This window comes from Micromys minutus (assembly GCF_963924665.1).
Source record: "Micromys minutus genome assembly, chromosome: 25".
Lineage (NCBI taxonomy): Eukaryota > Metazoa > Chordata > Mammalia > Rodentia > Muridae > Micromys > Micromys minutus.
Genome location: NC_137960.1, coordinates 1,938,180 through 1,951,518, shown reverse-complemented (window position 1 = coordinate 1,951,518; position 13,339 = coordinate 1,938,180). Strand labels below are relative to the sequence as shown.

The following is a 13,339-nucleotide window of genomic DNA, read 5'->3' as shown; positions in this document are numbered from 1 at the left end:
TTTATGTAATATGAAGGCAAGTTTTCCTTAGTTGAGGCTTTTCTGCTTGTTTCTTATTACTTAGCTGACCTGAGGCAAACAGCTCATACTTTTTGCTATAAGGTCTCAAGTTGGTCCCATTTTGCTTCCAGTTGGCAAGAAATTGCCTTGGATATCTCCCTTGTAATGTGAGCGTAGGGGGTTGATCTAATTGTAATGATATGAAAGCTCCATCTGTACCTGAGGAACCGAAGCCCTGATTTTCTCTAATTTTATCGGAGCTAGGATACATTCTATGACAACTTGGCAACACTAATAACTGAGCTATCCGATCTCCTGGTGAAATGGCAAAGATTCCTCGTGGGGAGGAACACATAGCTTTTATCTGTCCAGTATAATCTTGATCAATAACTCCAGGATGCACTACTGAGCCTTTTAAGGTAGAAGATGATCTCCCTAGTAATAGCCCTACAGTATCTTTTGGTAAGGGTCCTTTAAAATCTACAGCGACAGGTTGGCATCCCATCTGGGGTGTTAATACTGTTCTGGTGGTGGCACGGAGGTCCAGTCCTGTCGAACCTGAAGTGGCTCTGCGCGGGGATTCGGTGGATGGAGAGATACAGAAGACTGAACTGCCCCATACATTTGTGGGCCCTGGGGACATGGGCCCCTCTGTCCATTTTTTGACTCTCGATTATTTGGGGTAAGCAGTCGTCCTTGCATATCTCTTACAAATCTGCATTCATTAGCCCAATGTCTTCCCTTTCTGCACTTTGGACACATCCCTGGAGTCTTCTCCTGTCTGAACTGAGTTATTTCCTGTCTACATTGTTTTTGTACATGTCCCCGTTTACCACATTTGTAACAGGTGATCTCTTTCCTTTTATGGGCAGCCAAAACAGCTGCTGCCAGACCTGCACTGGGGAGCGGCCCACCTATCTCTCTGCATGCCTTCATCCAGGCCTGTAATCATTTAGCCTTCCATGGGGTTATGGCATTTCTACATTCTCTAGTACACTGCTCATATATCAACTGTTCTATAAGAGGCATGGCAGTTTCATGATCCCCAAATATTCTACCTGCTGCTTCCATCATGCGAGCAACAAAATCCGAAAAAGGTTCAGTAGCTCCTTGTATTATTTTTGTAAGATTTCCTCTGACCTCCCCTCTATTTGGCAGATTTTTCCATGCTTTTACTGCTGTCATATTAATCTGCTCATATACTGGCAAAGGAAAAGCCGTTTGATTGTTGGACCACTGACCCTGCCCTGTTAACATGTCAAAGGTCCAAGCAGCTTGTCCCGCTGCCAAGTTAGCGCGAGCTTGGGTTAGACAATAGTCATGCCAAATAGATTTCCATTCTAAGTACTGACCCATTGATGAACAGGCCTTTGTCACTTGCATCCAATCAGCAGGAGTCATTGCTGTACTTGCTAACCTCTCAATTTGAGACTGTATATAATTAGCATTAACGCCATACGTTCTCACAGATTCTGCTAACTCTTTCACTTGTTTAAGTTCTAAAGGTTGGTGGAATCTAACATTGTTTGCATCCTCAAACACGGGAAACATTTGTTGTAATTTTCTACGTGTCTTTTCTGAGCAGAAGGAGAACTTACACACACTTCCGCCTTTATTATGATACAGCGGCGGCGGTGGCGCACTAGCCGCCATCTTAACAAGGCTTTCTGGACTATAGCGCTCCACTTCGTATTCAGTGGCAGCTTTTTCTAAATCCTCCTTTTCACTTTCAGAAAGCCCAGACTCCTCAGAACTCATCAGCTTGAGGAGCTCTAACTCTGCCAGAGGGTAAAGCGGCTTTGCTCCGCGCTTTTCTTCCTCTGGTCCTTTTTGTTCTTTGTGCACTCTCTTTTTTTCTTTTCCCTTTAACGGGTTTTTCTCTCGCGCTCCTAATTTCTTTTCTCGCTCTGTTTCTGACATGCTCTCCTGGTAATCCGATAACACCTTTTGTCCCTGTCTAACTTGTACCTCACATTTTTTGTCTTGCATGCAAGCTTTTACCAACTTCCATATTGGCCTTATCCCCGAGGCTAAAGTCCTTTCTTCTGTGGCCCTTTCTATATCGCGCCCCAACTTAGACCAACTTTGTAAAATTGAGAGAACCTGTGGTAACAAACCAAACCAAGGTGCCATCTTATCTACTTCTTTTATAAAACGTCCCAAGTTTGATTCCGAAATCTTCAACCCCCCTTTCTTTTAGTAATGCTTCGAGAGCAGATATCATAGCTTTAGATGGTGAATTTCCCATGTCGCTTGTTTAGCTACACAAGAACTTACACACGGGGCTAGCGACTCTATCTATGCTCGTGGTACCAGCTTTTCTATTCCCAACAAATACACTCTTTCCCAGGGCGATGACAATTGAGACAATAGCAGATAAGCAGCACAATAACGACCAAGACAGGGAAAGCTAACCCAACGCACAGCGGATCTACACCAAATGGAGGCATACCTCTCAGAGCAATCCGGTACACCTTCTGTGATACTTACCGGACTATACCCACGCTGTGTAGTTCTGAATCCTCCAACGTACTGGGGTCTTTGAGTGTGCCTCAGATGTTTCTTGTTCCCGGGATCTCGGCACCATTTGTAGCGATCGCCTATCAGAGGTGAAGGAATCTTCAGCCACAGTCTTTAAGGCCACATCTGCCCCTCATCTCCTGACCCCATTCTCCTGCCATTGCAGCTGCTCTTCTGCTCTTATGTCTCCTGGGGCATGGCGCTCCTACCATCCCTTTGTCTACCTTCCCTTAGAAGGTGCGATCACACAGCTCCTCTAGGCCCTTGTGGTTTTTTTCCTTAGGCCCTAGTGGGACTGTGACCCTTCCTGCCCTCTCTGACCACTCTCACTTTCAAGCTGACTGTAACTTGCAACTGTAACCCTGAAACGCCTCTAGGCCCTTGCGGCTTTAGATACTCGATTCCCAACCCTTTCCTCTGGACAAGATCCTCTATGAGAGCTCGGTTCTTGTCCTACTTCTGGCTTCTAACAAGTCCTGGAACCCGGCACTGAGATTCCTAAGCTAAGCCCGGCTACACTGCTGGCTGCTGAGTTGTGTGATGACCCACTGAACGGCTTGGTCCTCATTTTGTTGTCCCTGACTCTGGGGGCACCCATGGCTGCCATGACATCCTGCTTCCCCTTTGTCCCCCTGGGGAGCAGGATCTTTCCAACCCTCACATTCCTTTGTGATGGATGCTTCTTAGAAACATACACCCAGTACATCTGAAACCAAACCTGAGGAGCCATAAATTTCTTTACCTGTAAATCAAAATTGTCCTCAATTTACCTGAATTAAATAATATGAGCAACCCCCAATGGCACCATTTATCCTGAAATTATTCAGGATCTTTACAAATACTAGGAGAAATTACAGAAATGGAGACTTCCCTATTCCCAATTTCTCTTTTCTACAAACTGTTTGTCTCTCCCCCACCATCACACAATGTAAACATCCTGGTTTCTAAGTTACCGTCCATGGCTCTGTAAGTTTGTTGCAGTTTGGGAGCCAGAAGTGTCTTCCTCTGAAGATAAGAATGCTCTCTATGTTGCAGGCCTCGGAGACATTCTGAAGAAGCATCTGAGGCGGCTGAAAGCTCTTCCCCGAGTTACTCCCTTTCACACAGTCACGTGTAATGACAGCAGAGCCATAGTGAGCACCCTGGCTGCCATTGGGACTGAGCAAGCCAGACTGATGTACAGTTGGTGCAGGGGACTGGGTGCCTCCAGAGAGGATTCTCTACGCAAACCCTTGTAACAAGTGTCTCAGATCAAGTTTGCTGCCAGTAATAGAGTCCCAGTGACGACCTTGACAGTGAAGTTGAATTGATGAAAGTCGACAGAGCACCCAAAGCAAAGGTGGTTTTGGGGATTGACACTGAGACTCCAAAGCCGTTTGTCACCTCGGTGTTAAGTTTGGTGCCACACTCAACACCAGCAGGCTGCTCTTGGAACAGGCAGAAGAGCTAAATATTGACGTCATTTCTGTCAGCGTCCATGTGGGCAGTGGATGTGCTGACCCTGTGACCTTCCTGCAGACAGTGTCTGTGCCTCTGACATGGGACCAGAAGCTGGTTTTAGCAGGTCTCTGCTTGATATTGGTGGCGGCTCTCCTGGACCTGAAGATACAAAGCTTACATTTGAAGAGTTCACCAGAGTGATCACCCAGCTCTGGACAAGTTCTTCCCACCAGACTCTGGAGTGAGGATCAGAGCTGAGCCAGGGGGATACTATGTCATCAGCCGTCACACTTTCGGTGAACATCATTGCCACAAACAAGGAACAAAGAAACTAACAAAAAATTATAGAAGGAGCAGCTGTCTCTGATGAAGACGAGGTAAACGAGCAAACCTTCGTGTGAATGATGGAGCGTGTGAACCGTTTAACTGCATTCTCTATGATCCTGCACATGTGGAGGCCCTGCTGCAGAAGAGACCCACGCCAGAGGAGAAGTATCACTTATGCAGCATCTGGGGCCAGCGTGTGACGGCCTTGATGGAATCCTCAGCGCTGTGCCCTGCCTGCAGTGCATGTGGGTGAGTGGATGCTGTTTGAGAACATGGCGCACACACACTGTTGCTGCTGCTTCTACTTTCAATGAGTTCCAGAGGCCAAACATCTACTGTAATGTCACAGCCACTGTGGCAGCTCATGACACAGATCCAGAAGCATGGCTTCCCGCAGGAAGAGCAGGAGCAGGAGGTTGGCACTCTGCCCATGTCCTGTGCCCAGGAGAGTGGGATGGACCGTCACCCACAGCCTGTGCTTCTGCTACTATCCATGTGCAGACGCCATTCTTGTAGCTCTTACCTGCAAGCTTAGCCTGAATTAAGGCATTTGGGGGACCATTTAACTTAGTTACTGCTAGTTTAATGTCTGTAAGAGCAGGGTTGGCGCCAATGCTGAATGGAAGACTAGGAGTTGGAGGTCATACTGTGTTCCTATATAAACTCTAAATATTTATGTGGATTTTTATTCTCTTTTCAGACATGATTCTAACGCGTGCCCCTCGGCTGCTGAGCAAGCATTTGTGGCTTGTATGTTGCAGAATGGGCCAAAAGCTTACATTGTGACCCATTTGGAAATAAAGAATGTTGAACTAACTGGGCATCGGGAATGTTTGCACGTATCCCTTAAAGAAGGCACACACTTCTGCACGGCTGCTGTATCATAGTGAGTCTCGCCCAGCCCAGCACAGGAGAGGTGGAAGGCCCGGGGCTGTGCCCTCTCTACATTAGTGTGCTCAGCCCATCCCAAGGGGTTTCAATTGGCTGTGGACTTAGTGCCCAGAGTCTTTTAAGGGATGTCATCTGCCTAGTGACCTGTTGGCCTGGCCATGTCCTAAGGAGGACATCTGAGGAATTTTGAACCTTGTCTGTGAAAGACCCCCGGAGGGTATCTTCCGTCTGAAGAGACCCGTCCCAAGGAACAGCGAGACCACTCACTTCGGATGCAAGTAGCAAGAGGTTTATTTAGATACACAGGTACCTGTGGGCGCACAGTCTCTTGGAGGACTTGCGCGCTGGATACAGGGGCAGTCTCCTTTTTATAGGGCTTGGGGGGCAGAAGCAAGGTACAGAAGCAGAAGCATAGCAACAGGGTTTTAATTGGTTAGTTTAAATGTGGCCAGGGAGTGAGCCCAAGGACATGGCTCTAAGGAAACAGCTCCTGATACCAGCTGGGGCTGCAGCTCCTGAGAATAGTTGCCTTGGGCTTATCTAAGTGTGGGAACTATGGCAGACATATGGCTCCAAGGACACAACTCTTGGTTCTAGTCGGGGGCTGCAGCTTATCTGAAAGCTGGGCTTGTCTGAATGTCTTCCTTTCTTTGTCTATTGCTAGCTGGCTGCCCACCGGTATCCTGCTTGGCCACCTGGGACCCCGACCCAGCCTGCACAGCCTTACAGACACAAGTTCTCGGAAGAGGAGGGCAGCCTTGGCCCCTCCTTTGGGACAAGGAGTTGTTTTTCGTCCTTGCTTCAACATGTGTGGCGGGATGTCCTTGCCTCAACATGTGTGGCAGGATGTCCTTGCCTTGGTCCAACTGCAGATATTTTTGTTCTGACAGAGACTGGGCTGTCCTCTGGCTCACTTTTGTTTCAGTATTTTTTATCCCTGCCTGCTCTGTCCTTGCCTTGGTCCAACTGCAGATATTTTTGTTCTGACAGAGACTGGGCTGTCCTCTGGCTCACTTTTGTTTCAGTATTTTTTATCCCTGCCTGCTCTGGGCCTAGCACGAAATGGCTTTACTGCAGCTAAAGCAGGAGGGGGTCTTTCATCTGTAGAAACAGTGACTGTTCCCTCCACCCTTGCCTTCACTGCATCACCGCCTAGTGACCGTGGGAAATATCATACAGCATTCCGCTGTCAATTTCCTGTAATAAATTCAACAAGAGAAAAGAAACTTGTAACATCAGGGTAGATAGTTACAGGGTAGGTACAGAGAAATCTTTAAATGTGTGGCTTGTGGCTATCTTAGCCACCGTGTCCTCATCACCATGGAGGCATCTTTGCTGACAGCCATCTCCAAGGGCCCAGTGCAGGGAAAGGGATGAAAAGAAGCTACCAATCCCTGATCAGGAAACTCACCAATTCCTGAGCTACGGAAAACTAAGGAATGGCTGCTATAAAATATAGATAAGCACATGTTGGTAGAATAAGGATTTAGTATAAAATGTCATGTTAGAGTTTATGGACATCACACGCTTTCTTGTCTTCCTGTGTCAGAGCCCTGGGACCATAGTTACAGACCATTGTGAGCTGCAGTGTGGTTGCTGAGAAGTGAACCTGGGTCCTCTGGAAGAGAGGCCAGTGCGTGTAACTCCTCAGACACCTCACCAACCTGTTATATTTGATAAATAAGTTATACTGATTCATGTTAAATATTTCTAAGGCCCCTTCAGCTTCACAGTGAGATTTGTCTAGCTATTTCTCCTTGCTCACCTTCTTAAGTCACATCTATTTGGAGAAACTGAGTAAAACAAAAACTGTCGGAATTTATAATGGCACAGTTAAAAGAAAGATACCAGGCTCCCGTGGACTAAAGTTTCTGCATTTACGGTTTATTTAGACATAAAGGATCTTCACCTCAAATTACTAAGGTTCAAACAGAGTTAAAGTTGCAACATCTTAATCTTAGGAAAGTTACTGACTTACTGTAAACTGTTGAGGACAATTAGCACATGCAAGTAAAGAACAGAAAAAAGTTTATTTATCCTCCTGTAAAGTTTGCAAAATTACTAGAAACAAGGAAAGGTTGTACAGTGTAGACATCCTTAGTAGCCAACAGTCCCCAAACCTTTCAGAGATCTGCTGAATGTGACACTTAAAATATTTATGGAAATAGCTTGCTATGCCAGAGACAACCCCCCTCCCCAGCTACTAGAAGTGACCCCCAGGTCTTCACAGACGATGATGGGATAGAGAACTCCACTTGAGGTTGCTTTAAATGTGACAAAGCCAGTCAGTGTGTGAAAATCTGCCCTTCATCTTGTGTGTCACAAGGATCTTGTCCTAACTGTGGACAAGCAGGACCTGGGATTTCCTTGTTTTACTTGGACAAGATGGGCTGATCCCCCAGGGTCCTCCATTAATGGACAGTATTTGGACCTTTTGGACCAGGCAGGGAAGATTCATGCTGCCCTGGCTCCTCTGTCCCCAATGAAATCAATACTACCCCAGAGGAGGATCAGTGATTGTCTAGGATTCAGATACATCTGTCAGTTTTAATAAATCTTGAAGCTGCTTGTTCCATACTTCCTGCTTACTCAGGTGCAATTCATTCTAAGATCTCCGTTGGTGTTGACCAGGGAAAGCTTTGTCAGTTTAACCACCAGCAACAACACAGGCTTCAGGTGTTTCTCAGTTCTCTTCCTGTGTGAAAATCATGGGACCCTTTCCTAGAATTGCCACAGGTCTAGACACTGATCACATTGTTACCAGATTCTAAGAGGAGATACATTCCCACAACAGATGTCAATGTAACTTTTTACTATTCCTTTGTGTAAAGGAAGTTGTTTTACAAGGACTGCTCTCAGTATCCAACCAGCTGTGTCTTGTGGTGAATAATTGGATAGAAAAAACTGTAATGTTCATGTACCTCTAAGGATATGAGAGGTTAAGCAAGTTGCAGGATCTTTAAAAAAGGTGCTTTGAGATCTGCAAATGGGAGTTTTAAAGGTCTAAGGTGCTTTTACTGGAATTTATGAGGGTCTAAGGAGGTGTTTTAATGTCTGCAAAGGCAATTTGTAAAGTTATATGAAAGCGATTGAAGGTGTATGTAAAAATGAAAAATGGGTCAGATTGTTTCTCTCTCTATACTATTGTTATGTTAAGATCTTAAAAGGTTAGAGTTGGGCAGGAGACTTGCTCAGTGGTTAAAAGCACTGACTGCTTTTCCAAAAGTCCTAGTTCAAATCCCAGCAACCAGGAAATGGCTCACAATCATCTGTAATGAGATCTGATGCTCTCTTCTGATGTGTCTCAGACACCACCGTCGCCAGCAGCACAGTCCTGTCCTTTCCTTGTCTTGGAGCAGCACCCACAAGGCTGCTCACAGCCACCTGTACAGCTCCTGGGGCTCTGATGCCCTCTCTGACTTCCTAAGGAAGGGAGTCTCAGGTACATTGGAAGGTGCTCTTAGGGAACCAATCAGAGTGATCGCTGCTCCTGCTGCTGGCGGCCGCCCTGGCCCCGACCCAGACCCGCGCCGGTGAATGCGGGGTCGGGAGGGAAACAGCCTCTGCGGGGAGGGGCCGGGGCGGCACCAGGGAAGCCGCGTCCCCGCGTCGCCCACCTGACCCTCCGCCCTTCTCCACCCGCGTCCTGACCCCGCGCCCTGCTCCCCTCCCGGCCCGCGCACCCGCCCGGGGTCCCGGGAGGAGGTCGGGTCTCACCGCGCGCCGCCCCCAGGCTCACACTGGATGAGGTATTTCCACACCGCCGTGTCCCGGCCCGGCCTCGGGGAGCCCCGGTACATGGAAGTCGGCTACGTGGACGACACACCGTTCGTGCGCTTCGACAGCGACGCGGAGAATCCGAGGATGGAGCCGCGCGCGCGGTGGATGGAGCAGGAGGGGCCCGAGTATTGGGAGGAGGAGACACGGAAAGCCAAGGGCCGCGAGCAGAGTTTCCGGGGGAACCTGAAGACCCTGCTCGGCTACTACAACCAGTGCGAGGGCGGTGAGTGACCCCGGGTCGCAGATCACGACCCCTCCACGTCTTGACGTTAGGGACGGAGTTCTCCTGGGTCCCAAGTCCGAGGTTCAGGAGCAGAACCAACACCGGACCGGTTTCCCTTTCAGTTTGCAGGAATCCGCGGTGGGCGGGGCCGGGCGGGTGGGCGGGGCCGGGCGGGTGGGCGGGGCCGACCGTGGGATCCCGCAGGCTCTCACACAATACAAAAGATGTCTGGCTGTGACTTGGGGTCAGAGGGGAGTTTCCTCCACGGATGTAATCAATTTGCCTACAATAGCCTCGATTACATCGCCCTGAACGGAGACCTGAAAACGTGGACGGCGGCGGACACGGCGGCGCTCATCACCCGACACAAGTGGAAGCAGGCTGGTTATGCAGATTATTACAAGGCCTACCTGGAGGGCGAGTGCGTGCAGTGGCTCCGCAGATACCTGGAGCTCGGGAAGGAGACGCTGCTGCGCTCAGGTGCTAGGGCCGCGGGCAGAGCTCCTCCCTCTGCCCTCGGGCTGGGGCTCAGTCTTGGGGAAGAAGAAACCCTCAGCTGGGGTGATGCCCCTGTCTCAGAGGGAAAGAGTGTCCCTGGGTCTCCTGATCCCTCCTCTCAGTGACTGCACTGACTCCCAGGGCTCAGCCTAGAGAGTTCCAAGTTTGTCTCAGGGGGAAGGAGAGAATTTCTGTGGACTTAGCAACAGTAGCCCCTGCCAGTCTTCAGCCTCAGTCAGCCATGGCCTCTCCCAGGCCGCCTTGCTGCCCACACCCGCTGTCTGTGGACACTGAGCCCTGTCCTGCTGAGTGTGTCAGCCCTTACACCTCAGGACTGGAAGTCCTCTTTACCTAAGAGGAGACATGGGCTCCACACTAGGCTGTTTCCCTCAGTTTCTAGAACTTTCCAAAGAACACATTCTCAGAGATCTCTTTCTGTAAGAATTGCATTTCTTTGACTTCCCCCATTTCTATCCCAATGCTGGTGAAAAGTCAATGAGCCCTTAGGGGGTACCTGAACTAATATAAATAGCAAATTTCTTTTTCTTTTTTTCTTCTTATTTTGTACTTTCTTTTTTATTTACTGGCTTTTTTTTTTCAAGGTATATTTTGGTTCTAGTCAGTTTTGTCAGCACTGGAGTGATCCGGTTTCTCCACCCCCTTGTATTAGCATTAGAATCAGTCTCCCAAGTGCCAAGGTTAACTGCTAACCTGGATAATTAGACAACTTAAATCAGGGTTCTCATTGATGGAGAGATTCTGGTGAACTTAGATTGTTTCCTGTCAGAACTAAACATCCAGAAGCCTCCTGCTCTTTCTCTGACCCCACAAGTCACAGTTCTCCACACAGTGAATCAGGAATTGGACTTTCTGAGAGACAGGGTCTTCTACAATCCAGGGCTGGAGTGAGAGGGAAGATCCACACACCCTGTGAGCCCACTGTGTTCCAGTGAGTGCTGCACTGGCTTCCACAGCACACTCCAGGGATCCTGTGTGACACACCTGTATCTTGTCACTCCAGAGTCAGGATCTGGGAGTCATTTTCTCTGGCTGAGTGTCAGAGTTCACCACATTTCTGCTACACACTTTCTGATAGTTAATCACTTGGGCCAACAGTTAATGCTGGTCAGCAAGATGACCACAGTGTTAGACTCTGTGGTGGCAGCCTTCCAGTAGCACATGGCCCTAAATTCTAATTTTAATGTGAACTCAAGCATATATTAAATTATATATTTTCCATTCCATCTTCCATTTTGGGTTCCCTGTCTCATGCTATTGAAAGACCCTCGTTGAGAGGACCTTTAGCTGAGGAGACCCCAGGACCCAAGAATCAGCCGAGACCACTGGATGCAAGTCGCAAGAGGGTTTTATTGGTCACAGACGTCCGTGGGCGACAGCCTATTCAGAGGACTGGCGCGCTAGACCAAGGGACAGTTTCTTTTTATAGGGTTTGGGGGGCAGAAGCAAAGTACAAAAGCAGAAACATAGTAACCGGGTTCTAATTGGCTAGTTTAAATGTGGCCAGGGAGTGAGCCCAAAAATATGGCTCTAAGGACACAACTCCTGGTACCAGCCGGGGTTACAGCTTCCGAGATTAGTTGTGTTAGGCTTATCTAAGTGTGGGAACTATGGCAGAAATATGGCTCAAAGGAAGCAACTCCTGGTACCAGTTGGGGATGCAGCTTCCAAGGATAATTGCTTTGGGCTTATCTAAGTGTGGGAACGGTGACAGAAATATGGCTCCAAGGAAGTAACTCCTAGTACCAGTTGGGGGCTGCAGCTTATCTGAAAGCTGGGCTTGTCTGAGTGTCTTCCTTTCTTTGTCTATTGTAAGCTAGCCACCAACCGGTATCTTGCTTGGCCACCTGGGACCCTGACCTAGCCTACCGTGTGTACATGGCATTTATTGTTGCTAAGTGGGGGTCTTTCACTATAGAGCATCACATGAGGACGGCCATGTTGATCCGCTGGCTCCTTTGGATTCTCTCTTAGTTTCTGAGTCTCTCAGGAAAATGTGCACTTCTGTGCTGGGGGACCAGCTCTACCTGCAGGTCACTAGTGCGATGACAGTTGAAGTGTGAGACACACAGTTCAGTGTCATCATTGATTTAAATGTGTCTTGTGTAGATCTCAGTTGATCTTATTAACTGTGTGACTTCTTAAATCTTCCACACAGATCCCCCAAAGGCCCATGTAGCCCATCACCCCAGATCTGAAGGTGAAGTCACCCTAGGTGCTGGGCCCTGGGCTTCTACCCTGCTGACATCACCCTGACCTGGCAGTTGAATGGGGAGGACCTGACCCAGGACATGGAGCTTGTGGAGACCAGGCCCTCAGGGGATGGAACCTTCCAGAAGTGGGCATCTGTGGTGGAGTACAACTGACTTTTTAAAGAAACCTAAAGTTTCAACTTTATGTCACCTCAGAAAGGCTGGTGACATCTGGGAAGAGCTTCCCACCCTCACCCATGGAGGCTTCCTCTCAGGGCTATGTGGTTCCTGAGGTCCTGTGTCTCAGGTGCCCTTCCACTGGGATACCTTCTCCCTCAGGGCTGTGTGATTCCTGGGCTTCTGACTCCTGGGACATTCTCCATCTGAGCAGAAACACTTACATTTTGGTGCAGTGACTAGAACAGGCTCTTCTGGTGCCTGTGCTCTTCCTAGTCCTGGGTCTGAACCCCAGTAGGACCCTATCCCCATCTCCAGTTTGCCTGCAGGAGTCTTACCTCCTGGCTCCCTGATTGCTTGACACCCCATGTGCCAGTAACAATTAGGTAAGATTCCTCTTTGTGAACAGGAAACATCCTCTTCCTAAGTCAGTTATGTCAAATGAGGGTCTGCTGGGGCACAGGTGAGAGGATGTTTGGGTAAAGCAAGCATGTGAAAGGACAGAGATGTTAATTAAGAAGGAATATAAATGAGACCCAACAGATGGTGGAAGAAGCAGGTATTATCACCTGGCAATTCCTTACTGCTCTTCCTTTGCTGTGACTTCACAGAAAGAAATGCTGGTGTCTGGAGGCTTCTTGTCACTTCTGTGGATTTGGCCAATTGGCAGAGAAAGGTGGAAGTTTCACCTGACCCAGACTCACATGGAGTTTTGATGAGACAGAGGCACGAGGTCTGAGCTGTGGGAGGACTCGGGATTCTTGTTGGGAGTGTAAAAGGATTCAGTGACACTGATGGCAGCCTGCATAACTAGCTATGCAATGCTTACCTGGTGTTGAGTATTTGTCTTCCCTGATCTTCCCTCTCATTGAGAGAGTCCAGCAGCAAGTCTAATGGCGTCCCTGCTGGTCCTGGTCAGTCCCACTGGCTGGTGCTGACTCAGCGAAGTCTGCCTGTGTCTGCTGGGTTGTGCCACCTCTGCTGATCCTGTTTGCTGTCCTGAAAACACCAAACTGCACTGCTGCTGTCCTGGCAACTGGAGACTGAAATCAGCCCAAGGAACGACTCCTAAACACCAAGACTTTGGGAGGTGTTTGTGATGGATTGAGCTGCTGGTGATTCCTGTGAGCTGAACCATGCAGATTGAAATTGCTCCAAAGAATGTTTCTAAACAGGTCCACTTCCCCCATATCCTAGTAAATGTTCTTTCCCACTACTTCTGCTTGGTAGTGGCCAAGAAGAGAGATTAAAGCATTTAAGAACCCTTATTAAA

The 13,339-nt window shown here is 48.5% G+C and overlaps 2 pseudogenes across 2 annotated transcripts; both read left to right on the top strand.

Moving 5' to 3' along the window:
• Positions 1-1,987: 1,987 nt before the first annotated feature.
• On the top strand, positions 1,988-4,803 carry LOC308436740 (ornithine decarboxylase-like; annotated as a pseudogene). The gene is made up of 2 exons: positions 1,988-2,108; positions 3,502-4,803. The product of its transcript is annotated as an ornithine decarboxylase-like (transcript).
• A 4,119-nt stretch (positions 4,804-8,922) lies between these two features.
• LOC308436739 (H-2 class I histocompatibility antigen, Q10 alpha chain-like) lies at positions 8,923-12,063 on the top strand (annotated as a pseudogene). The gene is made up of 3 exons: positions 8,923-9,181; positions 9,386-9,661; positions 11,856-12,063. The product of its transcript is annotated as an H-2 class I histocompatibility antigen, Q10 alpha chain-like (transcript).
• The last annotated feature ends 1,276 nt before the right edge of the window (positions 12,064-13,339 follow it).